General features: G+C 45.5%; 1 protein-coding gene across 2 annotated transcripts in view; it reads right to left on the bottom strand.

Annotated features, from left to right (window-relative positions):
* The window catches only part of LOC122551828 (gap junction gamma-1 protein-like), a 59,312-nt gene extending 59,065 nt beyond the window's left edge, over nucleotides 1-247 (bottom strand). Inside the window, exon 1 of one of the 2 annotated variants that reach the window (XM_043694322.2) lies at nucleotides 153-247. The gene's annotated coding sequence lies outside the window, so the exon portion shown is untranslated. The remainder of the gene's footprint in view (nucleotides 1-152) is intronic. The other variant, XM_043694320.2, reaches the window with a different exon arrangement.
* Nucleotides 248-18,431: the final 18,184 nt, after the last annotated feature.

Here is an 18,431-nt window from a genome sequence, read left to right as displayed (position 1 = left end):
ACCACAAAAGTTTGTAAAACTTTGCTGGAAGTTTTATACTCTACGACCGACCAGTTCGTTTTGTTTTACATTGAAACTGACCCGAAATCGCAGCCTGTGATCAGAAATGGTCATACTCTGAAAGTCCAGGAGGTGCAGAGAGCTCTACTCACCAGAGTCCGGGAACCTCTGACTCTGTGCAAGATGCACGACCCACTCTCTCCCTCTTTCAAACAAAGACCAGGCAAAAGGAAGACACACAGTAAAAAAAAAGCTGGCTGAGAAAGAGAAGGGGGCACGTGATTCCTCCTAAAATCTCCCCAAAGTCCTTCCTCCCAACTCCTTCTCCCCGCCCTCCAGCTCCGAGCAGGAGCCTGATGAGGGATGTACCTGGCACACAGGGACAATGTGCTCAGACCCCGTGCTCTCCCAGTTTAAATCCTGATCTCCTTCCCGCCCCCCCCCCCCCCCCCAGCACATCTTCAGTTGTCAATTTCAACGCTAATTCTCCGATGACATGGTCCCATTATGAAGTGGGAATGAAAATAATATTCCTCACCCTGCAATGTCCAGGGTCATTGAGAATTAAAGAGGGGATGCACATCGAAATTCACAGGGGCAAATTTTCAACACTTTCACCAGCAATCCCTCCCACATCCCTACATTCCACAGCAGCATTTCTCCCCATATCCCACCCTGTCACCTATCCCTCCCCATATCCCACCCTGTCACCTATCCCTCCCCATATCCCACCCTATCACCTTTCCCTCCATATATCCCACACTATCACCTTTCCCTCCCTATATCCCACACTATCACCTTTCCCTCCCCACCCATCCCACTCCAGTACCTTCTTCCTGCAGTGACCATGTAATCAATTGTTGTAAAAACCATCTGGTTCACTAATGTCCTTTAGGAATGGAAATCTGCCATCCTAACCTGGTCTGGCCTACATGTGACTTCAAGCTCAGAGCAACGTGGTTGACTCTTAGCTGCCTTCTGGGCAATGAGGGATGGGGAAATCACTTCTGGCCTAGTCAGTAATCCCCACATCCCACGAAGCTATAAAAACAACCCCAGACTTTCCACAGCCCCATATCCCACCATATTCTTGACATCCAGGGCAGGTCAGTGTGCTTCAGCTCAATCATTCCATCACGGGATTCCTGAACGTGAGAAATTTGCTAATCCGGTTAGAGATCAGAAGCAAAACCCTGTCTGTAGTCCAGACAGAATGTTCCGGAAATTCTGCAGCCTCCCAGAGTAAGAAACATTCCCAATCTGGCTTCTCACACATCCTCAATATCCATCACTTCACCGTATGGGGGCCATGTTCAGGGCCCACGCAGCCAAAGGTATAGCTACCAATGGTACAACCAACTTCAGCTGCTTCATCAATGACCTTCCCACCATCATAAGGTCAGACGTGGGATGTTTGTCAATGATTGCACAATGTTCAGCACCTTCCGTGACTCCTCAGATACTGAAGCAATCCAAATTCAAATGCAACAAGATCTGGACGATCTTGGGCTGACAAGTGGCAAGTGTCAAGAGGGTAAAGTGAGGACTGCAGATGCTGGAGATCAGAGTCGAGAATGTGTGGTGCTGGAAAAGCGCAGCAGGTCAGGCAGCATCTAAGGAGCAGGAGAATCAACGTTTCGGGCAGGACCCCTTCATCAGGAATGAGGTTGGGATCCTCGGGAGTCGAGAGATAAATGGGAGGGGGGTGGGGCTGGGGGTGAGGTAGATGCGAGTGTAATAGGTGGATGGAGGTGGAGGTAAAGGTGATAGGTCAGAGAGGAGGGTGGAGCTGATGTGGGAAGGAAGATGGACAGGTCATGAGAGCGGTGCTGAACTGAAAGTTTGGAACTGGGGTAAGGTGGGGTGAGGGGAAATGAGGAAACTGGTGAAATCCACATTGATGCCCTGGGATTGGAGGGTCCCGAGGTAGAAGATGAGGCGTTCTTCCTCTAGGCGTCGATGGTAAGGGAGTGGTGATGGAGGAGGCTTAGGACCTGCAAGCCTGACTACCCTGGCTGACCTATTGTCTCAGCCTGCTCCTGCAGATGGTAATTCATCTCCACATACCTCGATACTGTCCTATCCTCCTGGTTCAGGAACTTCCCACATAAGTTCGAGACACCACCCACGCCCTCCACCTGCTCCAAGACTTTTGTTTCCCTGGCCCCCAACGTTTCATCTTCACCATGGACATCCAGTCTCTGTACACCTCAATCCGCTATGACCAGGGCCTCCAAGCCCTCCGTTTCTTCCCCTCCAGGAACCTTCCACTGACACTCTTATTCGTTTGGCTGAACTGGTCTCACCCTCAACAATTTCTCCTTCGAATCCTCCCACTTCCTCCAGACAAAAGGGGTAGTCATGGGCACCCACATGGGACACAGCTATGCCTGTTTATTTGTCGGCTATGTGGAAAAGTCTATCTTCCGCACTTACACCGGCACCACTCCCCACCTTTTCCTCCCCTACATTGATGAGTGCATCGGCGCCACCTCATGCTCCCAACGAGGAGGTTGAACACATTCCACCTCGATCTTAAATTCACCTGGACCATGTCTGATACCGCTCTCCCCTTTCTGGACCTCTCCATCTCCATCAACAGTGACCGACTCAACACTGACATCTTCTACAAACCCACCAGTTCCCACAGCTACCTGGATTATACTTCTTCCAATCCTGCCTCCTGCAAAAATGCCATCCCTTATTCCCAATTCCTTCGCCCCCACTGCATCTGCTCCCAGGAGGACCAGTTCCATCACAGAACACACCAGATGGCCTCCTTCTTTAAAGACTGCAATTTCACTTCCCACATGATTGATGATGCCCTCCAGTGCATCTCATCCATGTCCTGCACGTCGACCCTTGAACCCACCCCTCCAACTACAACAAGGACACAACCCCCTGGTCCTCACCTTCCACCCCACCAACTTCCGTATACATCGCATCATCCTCTGCTATTTTCACCACCTACAAACAGACCCCACCACCAGGGATATATTTCCCTCCCCACCCCTATCCATTTTCCATAAAGACCGTTCCCTCCGTGACTCCCTGGTCAGGTCCATTCCCCCCAACAACCCACCCGCCCCTCCTGGAACCTTCCCCTGCCACCGCAGGAATTGCAAAACCTGTGCCACACATCCCCCATCACCTCCATCCAAGGCCCCAAAGGAGCCTTCGAAATCCATCAAAGTTTCACCTGCAATTCCACTAATATCATTTATTGTATTCTTTGCTCCCGATGCGGTCTCCTCTACATTGGGGAGACTGGATGCCTCCTAGCAGAGTGCTTTAAGGAACATGTCTGGGACACCCGCACCAATCAACCACACCGCCCTGTGGCCCAACATTTCAACTCCCCCTCCCACTCTGCCAAGGACATGCAGGTCCTGGGCCTCCTCCATCGCCACTCCCTCACCACCCGACACCTGGAGGAAGAACGCCTCATCTTTCGCCTTGGGACCCTCAAACCCCAGGGCATCAATGTGGACTTCACCAGTTTCCTCATCTCCCCTCCCCCCACCTTACCCCAGTTCCTACCTTCCAGCTCAGCACCATCCTCATGATCAGTCCCATCCGTCCATCTTCCATCCCACATATCCATTCCACCCTCCTCTCTGACCTATCACCTTTACCTCCATCTCCATCTACCTATTGCGCTCTCAGCTGCCTTCCCCCCAACCCACTCCCCTCCCATTTATCTCTCCACCCCCGAGGCTCCCAGCCTCATTCCTGATGAAGGGCTTTTGTCCAAAATGTAGATTTTCACTTGCACTTGTACTCTCTGATCTATTTCACCTTCTTTTTGTTCCAATTTTGGCTCTTGCCTTTTACCTTAGTTTGTTAACACCAAAAACTTGGTGTTCCCGTACTGTATGACTCTATGACTCCACGTGGATCCAAATCCCACCAAACATTGCTGGTGAGATTGGAGTTTTATTAATAAATCTGAAATATAAAATTGGTGCTGCTGATTATGGAATAATCGTTGATGCCCTTGACCTTCTGGGCAGTTGAGTCTGCATGAAGTTCCACAGTGCACCTTGTAGCTGGTATACACTATGCTACTGAGCATCAGTGATAGAACGAGTGAATGCTTGTGAATGTGTTGTGTATCAAGTTGGCTGTTTTGTGCTGGATGATGTAAAGCTTCTTGGGCAGTATTGTTGGTAGCCTATTAATCCAGAAATCCAGGTAATTTTCTAGGAACCTGGGGTCAAATCCTGCCATGACAGATGATGAAATTTGAATTCAATAAAAATCTGGAATTAAGAATCTAATGATGGCATGACATTGTTGTTGATTGTCAGGCAGAACCCATGTGGTTCATCTGATGGACCCTTTAAGGAAGGAAATTTGCCATCCTTACCTGGTCTGGCCCACATGTGAATCCAGACCCACAGCAATGTGATTAATTCCTAACTGCCCTCTGGAGAATTAGGAATGGGCAATAAATGCTGGCCCAGCCAGTAAAATCCACATCCTGTGTATGAATAAAAAAAAATCAAAATGCAAGCTTTGACCTGAATGAGTTTGTTGGCTGTTGTTTTTCAAAATGGATGCTTCTTGAAGAGGCCAGATCTGACCTCTGTTTAATGTCCCATCCAAAAGACAGTGTCACTGGCACTCCCTTGATTATGCACTCCCAGTCTCAGGCTAGATAACACATTCAATTGTTCTTGATTCAGAGGTGTGAGTACTGTGGAACAATGGCTGACACTCACACGGCAGTGGGGGAGATGCTGTTAAATGGTCAGAGACTTGATCAGAGCCTTTAGGAAGGCTGTTAAAGAAGGAGAGAGGGTCAGGAATTCAGCATGGCCAGCCAAAGCTAATATCAGGGATGCTGAAGAGACCAGAATTTCAGAAACACAGAGATTTTGGAAGGTTGTGGGGCTGTAGGAGGTTATTAAAAAGGGGAAGCAACCATATTATGTGACCCTTAAACAACCCTTGAATTTAATCACTTCAGCCCTAGTACTGTGTGTCTGCAATATTCCGGCTGCTCGACATATGCTTCCTGGCCAGCAGCCCTCAGGGAGATTCAATGATGAGCTAACAGCTGGTAACTGCTTGACAGATTTCAGCATGAAATTTTCATAAAGGACCCCAACCTTTCACAAATCTGCATCTGTATCTGTATGTGGCGGTGGTGGTCCTATAACTGGATCAATAATCGAGATGGTCCTATCATAGTCGGTTTGGAACTTGGATCCAGGCTAAAATAAAATCAGACAAAAGTCACCTTAAAGCTATCAAAGAAAATCCCAACTGGTTCAGGAACTCTTTGCTATCCTGCCCCACATAGAAACCTGCTCAATTCTTAATTTGTTTTTTTATGAGCACATCCTCAAATACTGACCAGAGTTAGACACTTCCTGTGTAACACATTGAGTTTACAGCCAGAATCAGCAGAACTGATCTAACCTGACGTATTCTGGCCATCTGTCTATCTTTGTCTAGCCTCCCCTAAGTTCAGGTAGAGGGAGTTCAGATACAAATCATGATTGATGATCCAATTAACTGACCAATCAGACTCAAGGGGATAAATGGCCCACTCTTGCTCCTCTGTTTTTCAGTAAGTGGAAGGTGTTAGCGGTTGATGCATTGTTGAGGAGAGGGAAACGATTGCCACAGTCACTCAGTGATAACAACCCACACATGATCTGCAGCCATGACCCAACAAATGAAGAATGAATATAACTCAGCCATCAAGACTCAAACTGATAAATATTTGTTAAATAAAGGTCACGAGGGACATGAAGCAGAGGCTGGCAAAGCAGATTTCAGGAATGAGCCATTCCTTCCTGCTACACCGAAAGAAAGATAGATCTTACATTTACATAGTGCCTTTCTGGAGCATCATTTTTGAAGTGGGATTTCTGATATAATGCAGCTGGACTACACATAGCAAGAACCCATGAGGAGCAGAACCTGAATTTTGCTGAAAAGGAGAGATAAGAGATTATCAAAGATTTTCATCTCCTGCTCATCAGGACAAATGCAAACATGCCAAATTTCAAAGCATATTAACAATTCATACCACAGGATCAAAGGGTGTGGATTTGGTTTTATCTTTTTCTCCTATGGTCAAAATTGTTGTGATTCTTTAAAATTTGGCATTCTTGCATTTATCCAGATCCAAGCAAGTCAAAAAAGGACTTTAACAATGTGTATCACTCTTCAGAAATATCGTAATTACAGAATGACCCTGTTTTCATCTGTGATGTCAGTCACGGGGTAAACTTGACCATGACATCAGGGAGAACATGGCATGTCTGCTCCTTGGATGCTGCCTGAATTGCTGTGCTCTTCCAGCACCACTAATCCAGAATCTGGTTTCCAGCATCTGCAGTCATTGTTTTTACCCCATGTATGTTCAGGCGTTGACCTTTTCTATGAAGAGAACAAACCGTACTGCATTTACACTCTTCATCCTACCCTCTTGAACCTCCTTCACAATTTAAAAATCTTCATTAGGTTCTGCCAGGTTTCACCCTTTCTCTTTCGCCAGCTATTTTTCTACCAAGGGCAGAGTATTGGAAATATTGATGATTCAACTTTCCTACCTCATTTGGTATTAGAACAGATAGTCATTAATGAATCTGATTTTGAATTTCGCCAGTTTTACCTGGAGATTGGTATAAATTGGACCTCACTACAATAGGTAGTAATTGAGGAGCTTAGTGTAGAAGGGATAGTGGTGTAAGGTTAATATCACTGGCCTGATAATCTGCTGGTGCTGTTGAGACACAAGTTCAAATCCTGTTTAAGCAGCTAGTGACATTTATTAACAAATCTAACATCAATTGTTATTTTTAAAAAAGTCTTGTTCACAAATGCATTTTAGGGAAGATATCTATCATCCTTACCTGTCTGGTCTATGTGTGACTCCAAATTCTTGACTACCGTCTGAAATAGGAGCTTGGATAATCCAGGAACTTCACACCTGAAACCTGTGTGCAGTTCTGGTCTCCTTAACTCCTGTGCATAAGAAGGCTCATGCAGCATGTCTCAATGACTACCACGCAGTGGCCCTAACTTCAGTGCTCAAGAAGTGCTTTGAAAGGCAGGTCAGGGCATTAATCAACTCCAGCCTCCCCACTACTCTTGACCCACTCCAATTTGCCTATTGGACCAACAGATCCACGTTAGATGCCATATCACTTGCCCTTCACTCCTCCCGAGAACATCTTGACACCAAGAACAGTTACGTAAGAATCCTACTCATTGACTACAGTTCAGCCTTCAACACTATTATCCCCTCGAGACTGATTACTAAACTTAGTGATCTCGGACTAAGCCCCACTCTCTGCAACTGGATCCTCAGTTTCCTGACCCACAGGCCACAATCAGTGAAGATCGGGGACAATATTTCATCCTCACTAATGCTCAACACTGGAGCCCCCCCCAGGAGTGCGTACTCAGCCCCCTACTGTATTCACTGCATATCCATGACCGCGTCGCCAAATACCAGATTAATGCCATTTACAAGTTCACTGATGACACCACCATAGTCGGTCGAATCTCAAATGGCGACGAAACGGACTACAGACGGGAGGTGGAAGATCTGGAAAAATGATGCTCTGAGAACAACCTAGCTCTTAATGCCAGCAAAACCAAGGAACTTTCGGCGGGATGTTACTCATGCCCCCCTACTCATTAACAGCATTGAGATGGAACTAGTGGAGAATGTCAAGCTCCTGGGAGTGGTCATCCACAACAAGCTTTCTTGGACTCTTCATGTGGACACACTGGTTATAAAGGCCCAACAACATCTCTTCTTCCTCAGGCAGCTTAGGAAATTTGGCATGACAGCGAATAACCCTATCAACTTTTATAGGTTCGTCATCGAGGGCATTCTGTCTGGATGTATCACTACCTGGTACGGCAACTGTACCATTGAAGATCGAAGACGGTTACCAGAGAGTGGTGAACTCGGCCCGGACAATCACAAAGGCCAACCTCCCAGCTATAGAATCCATCTACCAGGCCCACTGTCAAGGAAAGGCCACCAGCATTCTCAAAGATCCATCCCACCCTGGCAATGCTTTTCTACAACCTCTACCATCGGGGAGAAGGTACAGAAGCCTGAACACACGCACCAGCCGGTTTTGAAACAGTTTCTACCCTACTGTTGTTAGAACACTGAATGGACTCACAAACTCTTAACATTCGCCTGTACCTGTGTTTTTGTTTTTGCTGCTGTTTACCTATTATTTACTATCTATGCTACTTAACTCTGTGATCTGCCTGAATTGCTCGTAAGACAAAGCTTTTCACTGTGTCTCGGTACACGTGATAATAAATTCAATTCAGTTCAATTCAATTCAACTATAAAACCTTAGCTCGAGAATGAGATTTGAAAGAAGTTCTGAGATTTACATATTAATGAACTGAAACTTGCAACCTATTCTAAAAGATGAAAAATCTAACAGCAGCCTCGGCTTGTTCAATATATCGTATCAGTTGCATGCATGACACTATGATCTTTTGCTATAAATTCTGTGTCTTATGATCATGCTACCTGATGTAGGAGCAGTGCTCCGAAAGCTAGTGCTTCCAAATAAACTTGTTGGACTATAACCTGATGCTGTGTGATTTTCTACTTTGTCTATCCCAGTCCAACACCAGCTCCTTCACATCGTAACTCAGGAATGCTGTTGTTATCATAGAGGGAGTGCAGTGAAAGTTCACCAGTCTTGTTCCTAGGATGGTGCAGCTGACGAGTGAAAAGTGATAAGAAAAATGAGATTGGGATAGGTGAGGTAGATACAAGTAAGATATTTCCCCTGATCAGGGAATCTAGAATCTGGGGCACAATTTAAGACTAATAGGGGACCACATAGGTCTGAGATGAAGAGAAATTCTTTTACTCAAAGAGTTGTGAACCTTTGGAATTCCCCATCACAGAGGACTGTGAGGCTCATCCTTTGAGTATATTTAAGATAGAGACTGATAGATATCTGCTTATCAATGATGTGAATGGTTATGAGGATGGAATGAGTTAAAAAAGGCATTGATTAGCTAGATTCATACTGAATGGCATGGTAGGATGATGGGCTGAATGACCTATCAAGCCAATCAATTCAAGGGCATTTAGACATTGGTCAGTGCGTTGACTATAGGAGTTATAGAGTCATAGAATCATACAGATCTACAGCATGGAAACAAACCCTTTGGTCCAACCTGTCCATGCTGACCAGATATCCCAACCCAATCTAGTCCCACCTGCCAGCACCCGGCCCATATCCCTCCAAACCCTTCCTATTCATATACCCATCCAAATGCCTTTTAAATGTTGCAATTGTACCAGCCTCCACCACTTCCTCTGGCAGATCATTCCATACACTTACCACCCTCTGCGTGAAAAAGTTGCCCCTTAGGTCCCTTTTATATCTTTCCCCTCTCACCCTAAACCAATGACCTCTAGTTCTGGACTCCCCACCCCAGGGAAAAGATTTTGTCTATTTATCCTATCCATGCCCCTCATAATTTTGTAAACCTCTATAAGGTCACCCCTCAGCCTCCGACGCTCTAGGGAAAACAACCCCAGCCTGTTCAGCCTCTCCCTGTAGCTCAGTTCCTCCAACCCTGGCAAAAACCTTGTAAATCTTTTCTGAACCCTTTCAAGTTTCACAACATCTTTCCGAGTTGAGAGGTCATGTTGCAGCTGTCCAGGACACTTTTGGAATACTGCGTTCAATCCTGGTCTTCCTGCCATTGGAAACTTGAGAGGGTGCAGAAAAGATTGACAAGGATTTTGCCAGGATTGGAGAGTTTGAGCTACAGGGAGAGGCTGACTAGGCTGGGGTTGTTTTCCCTGGAGCATCGGAGGCTGTGGAGTGACCTCATAGAGGTTTCTAAAGTCATGAGGGGCATGGGTAGGGTGAATAGTCAAGATCTTTTTCAAGGGTAGGGGAGTCCATGTGTGAATGGAACGAGCTGTCAGAGGAAATGACAAAGGCTGGTACAATTACAATATTTAAAAGGCACCTGGGTGGGTATGTGAATAGGAAGGGTTTAGAGGGATATGGGCCAAGTGCTGGTAAATGGGACTAGATTAGGGTATCTTGTCAGCATGGATGATTTGAAGCAAAGGATCTGTTCCCATGCCATATAACTCTTTGGCTCTATGACTCTACAAAAGCTGAAGTTTCCAAAGTCACTCGCGTCCCATGGAAAGATAAAGAAACAAGGTAATCCTAAGAGGCAGCTAGATAAACATATCAGGTAAAGTGTATGCTAAATATATGAAATGAAGAGGGCTTGAAGGAGGTTTGTGTGAATCATTTAACACTGGGAAAAGCAGCTCCCACTTTTCAAAAAAAATGAGAGGGCATGGATTGAAAGTAGTTTGCAAAAGAAACTCGGATAGTATGAAAAAATTATTTTCACTTAGTGAGTAGCCAGGGCCTGGAATGAACTGCCTGGAAATGAGGCAAGTTTATTTGAGGCATTCAAGAGGGAATTGGATGATTATTTGGATAAAAATAATGTAGAAGGGTATGGGGAAAAAGCAGGAGGTTGGTACAAGAGCTGATGTAGGCAGGAAGCACCAAATTACCTCCTTCTGCACCATTAGAAGTCTGTAATTCTGTGATTCATTGGCATACATTACTTCTCTGAGCTGAAGAAAATCAACATAATTTACCTTTCTTTCCTCTCAATCCTTCACCGCATTTCCCTCAAGCTGAAAAAAAAGAAAATCTATCAATCTTGGTCTTGAAAGATCGTCTTTGTGATTCTTTTTGCAATTGTATGATTGAAACTCTGAGGCCTGCCCAACAGAGAGCTGGTTTGTTTAAGAACAGGAGAAAGAGGGTTTTGTGTTTTCCGCAGAGTGAGGGAAGCACTGGAGAGGGTGATGGGAGCCTCAGCCTGGGGAACGTTACTGAACACACCAACATCAGGAGGAAAGGTAATGAAAGCGTGACTGACCCCTTTGATGTGCAGTGGGGCCCTGCACAGAGTCAGTGAGCAGCACTCAACCTGGACTGGTTAATGACAAAGCTCATTGTTTTCACTGAAGGCTTCTGTGAAGACTTAAAGGCCTGTTTCCATGGAGATGTCTTTTCTTGTGGCAATTTTATTAAAGCAAGGTGGGTAGACTTCAGCACTGCCCTCCCCCACCCCATTACTCCAGCTCTCCCTAAGGTCATCAGCCAAGATGCAACTCCGCAAAGCAATATCTCACACAAAAATGAGATATTGAGGTGAATAGATTGGCCAGCTAATGACAACGTACTCGTGAAGGTATGGAAATCAAGCTCGTTACTAACCTATGAGTGAATATATTTAAAAAAGCTCCAAGTATCTAATGTTGAGGTAGATGATATGTTGAATCGAAGGGTACATTGTGCAGATGTGGTGGCCAAGGAATAGATTCAATCATACAAAAGGGATAAAATCCTCTCAGTAAAACCCACAATCATGAAATGTTTCTAAATGGCTCTAGCTGAGATTGCTATCCTTCATAGATGTCCCTTGTGGTACTGTTCATAGAGTCATAGAGATGTACAGCATGGAAACAGACCACGCTTTAAGGGGGCAGAGGTTACTGAACTGGGCAGGAAAGGTAATAGAAACAGACAGTGCTGGATAAGATATGGAGGGACAGTTTTATGAGGAGAGGTTGAGTGAATTGGTAGTCATTGGAATTTAGAAGAATGAGAGGTGACCTTATTGAAACCTACAGATTTTGAGAGGACAAGAGGGTAGATGGAGAGAGGCTGTTCCCCCTGTGGGAGAATCTATGACCAGGGGGCATAATCTCAGAATAAAGGGACACCCAATAAAGACAGAGATGAGGAGGAATTTCTTCTCTCAGAAAGTAATTAATTTGGGGACTTTTTTTTACTGCAGAGGGCTGTTGAGGCTGTCATTAAAGTTTAGATTTTAGATTCCCTACAGTGTGGAAACAGGCCCTTCAGCCCAACCAGTCCACACCGACCCTCCGAAGAGTAACCCACCCACACCCATTTCCCTCTGACTAATGCACCTAACACTAGGGGCAATTTCCCATGGCTAATCCACCCTGACCTGCACACCTTTGGACTGTGGGAGGAAACCAGAGCACCCGGAGGAAACCCACACAGACACGGGGAGAATGTGCAAACTCCATGTGCAAACTTAGTTGAAGGTGCGATGGACAGATTTTTAATTAGGAAGGGAATCAAGGGTTAAAGGATAAAGGAGAAAAGTGGAGATCAAGATGATCAAATCAGCTGTAATCTGATTGGTGGAGCAGAATCGATGTGCTGAATGGTTTATTTCTGCTCCTATGTTTTATGGTCCTACGATCTGAAACTCAGCAGCTGTGGCAAGGGAAACAGAGTTAACACTTCAAATCCAATAGACAATAGACAATAGGTGCAGGAATAGGCCATTCTGCCCTTCGAGCCAGCACAACCATTCATCATGATCATGGCTGATCATCCTCAATCAGTATCCTGTTCCTGCCTTATCTCCATAAGGAGAAAGTGAGGACTGCAGATGCTGGAGATCAGAGCTGAAAATGTGTTGCTGGAAAAGCGCAGCAGGTCAGGCAGCATCCAAGGAGCAGGAGAATCGACGTTTCGGGCATGAGCCCTTCTTCAGGAATGAGGAAAGTGTGCCAAGCAGGCTAAGATAAAAGGTAGGGAGGAGAGACTTGGGGGAGGGGCGTTGGGAATGCGATAGGTGGAAGGAGGTCAAGGTGAGGGTGATGGGACGGAGTGGGGGTGGGGGCGGAGAGATCAGGAAGAAGATTGCAGGTTAGGAAGGTGGTGCTGAGTTTGAGGGTTGGGACTGAGACAAGATGGGGGTAGGGGAAATGAGGAAACTGGAGAAATCTGAGTTCAGGATGAACTCAGATTTCTCCAGTTTCCCCTTATCCCCATAACCCTTGATTCCACTATCCTTAAGAGCTCTATCCAACTCTTTCTTGAAAGTATCCAGAAAATGGGCCTCCACTGCCCTCTGGGGCGGAGCATTCCATACACCCACCACTCTCTGGGTGAAGAAGTTTCTCCTCAACTCTGTTCTAAATGGCTTACCCCTTATTTTTAAACTGTGTCCTCTGGTTCGGGATTCACCCATCAGCGGAAACATGCTTTCTGCCTCCAGAGTGTCCAATCTGTTAATAATCTTATACGTCTCAATCAGATCCCCTCTCAGCCTTCTAAACAAGCCCAGTATACAATGCGGGACTATCTTTCAGAGTAAGATAGTCCCGCATTCCGGGAATTGACCTCGTGAACCTACACTGCATTCCCTCAATAGCCAGAATGTCTTTCCTCAAATCTGGAGACCAGAACTGCACACAGTACTCCAGGTGTGGTCTCACCAGGGCCCTGTACAGCTGCAGAAGAACCTCTTTGCTTCTATACTCAATTCCTCTTGTTATGAAGGCCAGCATGCTATTAGCTTTCTTCACTGCCTGCTGTACCTGCATCCTTGCTTTCTTCTTCAGTTCTGAAGGTCAGTAATACCGTACGTGAAATGTTAACTCTGCTTTCTCTCCAGAGATTTCTCCAGCACTTTCTGTCTTTGTTTCAGATTTCCAGCATCTGCAATACTTTGTTTTGTTTTTGACTGCAGGAAAGGTATTTAAACATAGAATGTAGAGCAGTGTTGCACAGGTACAGGCCCTTCAGCCCACTATATCTCTGCTGACCATGATGTCATTCTAAACTAATCCCAGCTGCCTGCACATGGTCCGTATCCCTCTATTCCTTCTCTGTTCATATGTCTAATTTGATAAGATATCTTTGTTGCTGAAATCTGTTCTTGAAGCATTTTAACAAATGCGCAGTATTGTAGAACAGTGAAATTAACACTGTGTCACACTCTCACTGTTTGGATACATTCAGGGGAAAGTCCCTCAGATTCAGGAACAGTTGGTTCCAGAGCTCATTAATATTCTCCAAAGGAACATTTAACATGAGCTGGTGTATAGGTGAAGTTATGTATTTAGGGCAGGACTCAGACAGATTATTTAAATCATTGGAATATTTCAGTACATTTTTATTGAAGTTAGTCATCTGTGAAAGGCTATTTGTTTGCAATTATTCTTAATGAACTTTCAGTGCTGGAAATGAATTTCTCTATTGTCAGTAAAGTGAAATTGAACTTGATTCATATCATCGATATCCAAGAAAATTTGTTGTCACAAATTACTGTCACCTTTTCAAATGAAAGAGAGAATGTGTGCTTATATAGTACCATTGTCAAACTCACCATGTCCCAAACCACTGGATAATCAAGTCAGAGGTCACACGACACCAGGTTATAGTTCAACAGGGGTGGCACAGTGGCTTAGTGGTTAGCACTGCTGCCTCACAGCACCAGGTTCCCAGGTTCGATTCCAGGGTCTGTGTGGAGTTTGCACATTCTCCCCATGCCTGCGTGGGTTTCCTCCGGGTGCTCCGGTTTCCTCCCACAGTCCAAAGATGTGCAAGTCAGGTGAATTGGTCATGCTAAATTCCCCCATAGCACGTTAGGTCAATTAGTCAGAGGGAAATGGGTCTGGGTGGGTTTCTCTTCAGAGGGTCGGTGTGGATTGGTTGGGCCGAAGGGCCTGTTTCCACACTGTAGGGAATCTAATCTAAAGATCTATTTGAAATCACAAGCTTTCAGAGCACTGCTCCTTCATCTGGAAAAAAGGGCACAAGCACAGAATTTATATGCAGAAGGATAACGGTAAGGTAATTCCAAGTAATTAAGAGTGTCAAAAGATAAGTACGAACAGTGTAGACATGTTGGGCTGAATGGCCTGTTTCCACACTGTAGGAATTCTAGGGTCCTATCTGATAACAAATGATGTGAGTGGAGTGTCCATAGGCTGAATAACAAGACTTTGAGGAAGATCAAAGCGTCAAACAGTGTGAGTAAAGTGTCAACAGCTGAGTAGCAAGTGAAGGGGTGACTTATGATCCGATCGATAATTACAAAAACACAAAAATAGGAAAGTGCCAGGAACAAACTCCACATCACTGGATAACCAACACATCACTGTTATAATGTGGGGAAACACAGAAACTAGCTTGCTCACAAGATCCCACTAACAGCAAATGTAACAATGATCAGATCATCAAGTCCTAGCTGTTGTTTGAGTTAGAGATATTGTCAGATACCAGGGAGGTGGGTTAATGAGAAACGATGAAGTAGTGTACATGGAAATAAATCATACAGTGAGACACATGTCAAAAGGAGTAAGCTTTGACAGATAATAAAATGATAGCAACAGATATTGGGTGCATAAAAGAAAAAGGTTGCTGGGTCAAAATCCTGGAATTCCCTCCCTAAGGGCATTGTGGGTCTACCCACAGCACATGGACTGCAGCGGTTCAAGAAGGCAGCTCACCCCCACCTTCTCAAGGGGCAACTAGGGACAAGCAATAAATGCTAGCCCAGCTGGTGACACCTCACATCCTATAAATAGACTGGGGCTGTTTTCCCTGGAGCATCAGAGGTTTATAAAAACATGAGGGGCATGGATTGGATAAATAGACAAAGTCTTTTCCCTGGAGTGGGGGAGTCCAGAACTAGAGGGCATAAGTTTAAAGTGAGAGGTGGAAGATTTAAAAGAGATATAAGGGGCAAGCTTTTCACACAGAGGGTGGTACGTGTATGAAATGAGCTGCCAGAGGAAGTGGTGGAGGCTGGTACAATTGCAACATTTAAGAGGCATTTGGATGAGTATATGAATAGGAAGGGTTTGGAGGAATCTGGGCCAAATGCTGGCAAATGGGACTAGATTAATTTAGGATATCTAGACAGCATGGATGAGTTGGATTGAGGGATCTGTTTCTGTGCTGCACAGCTCCATGGCTTTGTAAGCAATATTTTGCCATCTTTATGATTTTTTAGATTACATTTTAGATTACATTACAGTGTGGAAACAGGCCCTTCGGCCCAACAAGTCCACACCGACCCGCCGAAGCGAAACCCATCCATACCCCTTACCTAGCACTACGGGCAATTTAGTATGGCCAATTCACCTGACCCTGCACATCTTTGGACTGTGGGAGGAAACCGGAGCACCCGGAGGAAACCCACGCAGACACGGGGAGAACGTGCAAACTCCACACAGTCAGTCACCTGAGTCGGGAATTGAACCCGGGTCTCAGGCGCTGTGAGGCAGCAGTGCTAACCACTGTGCCACCGTTATCTTTTAGAGACAAAGAAAACTGCAGATGCTGGAATCCAAAGGAGACAAGCAGGAGGCTGGAGGAACACAGCAAGCCAGGGAGCATCAGGAGGTGGAGAAGTCAAGGTTTCGGGTATAACCCTTCTTCAGGAATGGAAGTGGGGTTAGCAGGAGCAGCAGAAAGAGGAGGGAGGATTGTGAGTGGGAAGAAGGTTGGAATGGTGAGCTTGTGATAGGTGAATACAGGTGGTGGGTACGACCTGGTTGGTTGATGGGAGGAATGAATCTGATTAGTAGCTGAAAGGAAGGGTCGGTCGGAGGAATGGACGGGAGGAGGCGGGGCTGGAGAGGGAGTCGGGGGAGGGGTGGAAAGGTTATTTGGAATTGGAGAACTCAACTTTGCATCCTCTGGGCTGTAGGCGGCCCAGGCGGAAGATAAGGTGTTGTTCCTCCAATTTGCGGTCTGATTCACTGTGGCAATGGAGGAGGCCGAGGATGGATATGTCGGAAAGGGAATGGGAAGGGGAATTGAAATGAGTGGTGACCAGGAGGACAGGCTGGCCCTTACGGGTCCGGCTGAGATGCTCGGCAAAACATTCCCTTTACGTTTGGTCTCTTGATGTTGAGAAGATCACACCAGAAGCACAGAATGCAGTCAACTAAGTCGGAGGAGATGCAGGTGAACTTCTGTTTCACTTGGAAGGATCATGCCCTTCACCTCTTTGGAAACTTCCAGTTCTCCGGCCCCAGCACTTCACCTTCACTATGGATGTGCAGTCCTCATCCACGGCCATTCCCTACAACGGCAATGTATTTCCAAATAGGTTGGTGAGTGGTTTGGAGGAGAACTTGCAGGGGGTGGTGTTCCCATGTATCTGCTGCCCTTGTCCTTCTAGATGGAAGTGGTCATGGATTTGGAAGGTATTGTCGAAGGCACCTTGTCAAATTTCCGCAGCGCATCTTGCAGATGGTACACACGGCTACTACTGAGTGTCGCTGGTGGAGGGAGTGGATGTTTGTGGATGTGATGCCAATCAAGCGACTGCTTTGTGCTGGATGGTGTTGAGCTTCTTGAGTGTTGTTGGAGCTGCCCCCATCCAGGGCAAGTGGGGAGTATTCCATCACACTTTATGTTCAGACATGGAGTTGAATGGTGGAATAGATACGATGGGCTAAATGGCCTATTTCAGTTTTTCATTTGATGTTATAACCTGTTCAGAGAGGTTATAATAAACCACTGGAATAGGCGGGACTTGAATCCAGGGCTCCTGGCTTTGAGGTAGGGACACTGTCACTGCACTGCAAGATCCCTCAACAGTGAACTGTATGATGATCCAAATCACAGGAGTCCTCAAAATGTAGGGGCAAACTGTGGATTAAATACTGAATCAGAGGGAAAAAGGCTTTGAACTTGATGAGTGTAGGAAAAGCTCCAGGCATCAGCAAAATAACATCTAAAAACTGATGGGGAGAAGAAGTGAGAAATGAGAGCAGAAATCCCTTATCAAGTACAGAGCAAATGATCATTTCCAAGTGATTTGAGGCATCCATTACCTGTTGTTGCCTAAGAAACCTAAAGCAATAGAGTGCAATTATTTTAGAAACATAAACGCAATGAGTCATAGCATTGAAGTGAACTGGAAAATCCTCATAGACAAAAAGTAATAACACGGTTGAAGCAGAAATTGTTGAAACACTGTCTGCATTTAGAACTGGAGTCTGAACAGGAGAAGGAAGGTTTAACCAAAGAACAGTCTTTACTAAATACCTCAAAGTTATCGAGACAATTGCACAAGTTTCCCAGACTGTGAAAATGTGCTCAATCGTAATTATCACCAAATGTGAGTCGACTTGTTGACAGTGAAGCAGTGAGGTTTATCCAGAGATTACATTGGGAACAAATTCCTTAGAATGCTTGGGATGTATTCCCTAGAAAAGGGACAATCAGGCAGGTTTCAAATGAAGACAGGGGGAACAACAAGGCTGTGTCCAGTTGCCAACATTATTCAATTTTTACACAGAACAAATTTTAACAAAATTCAGTGTACTTCCAGGGTAAACGTTGGAGACAAGAACATGAGAAACCTGTGTTACACTGACGACACAGCATAGCTTTACAGAATCAGTTGAAAATCACACAACACCAGGTTATAGTCCAACAGGTTTAATTGGAAGTAGCACACTCTCAACTCTGATCTCAGGTCAGGCAGCATCCGAGGGCAGGAGAATCGACGTTTCAGGCAAGAGCCCTTCATCAGGAATGAGGCAAGTGGGCTGGGGGGGCTGCTGAGAATAAATG

This window comes from Chiloscyllium plagiosum, unplaced genomic scaffold (assembly GCF_037043375.1).
Source record: "Chiloscyllium plagiosum isolate Xiang-an unplaced genomic scaffold, Cpla_swu_hap1 HiC_scaffold_7, whole genome shotgun sequence".
Lineage (NCBI taxonomy): Eukaryota > Metazoa > Chordata > Chondrichthyes > Orectolobiformes > Hemiscylliidae > Chiloscyllium > Chiloscyllium plagiosum.
This window is presented reverse-complemented; position numbering and strand designations above follow the sequence as displayed.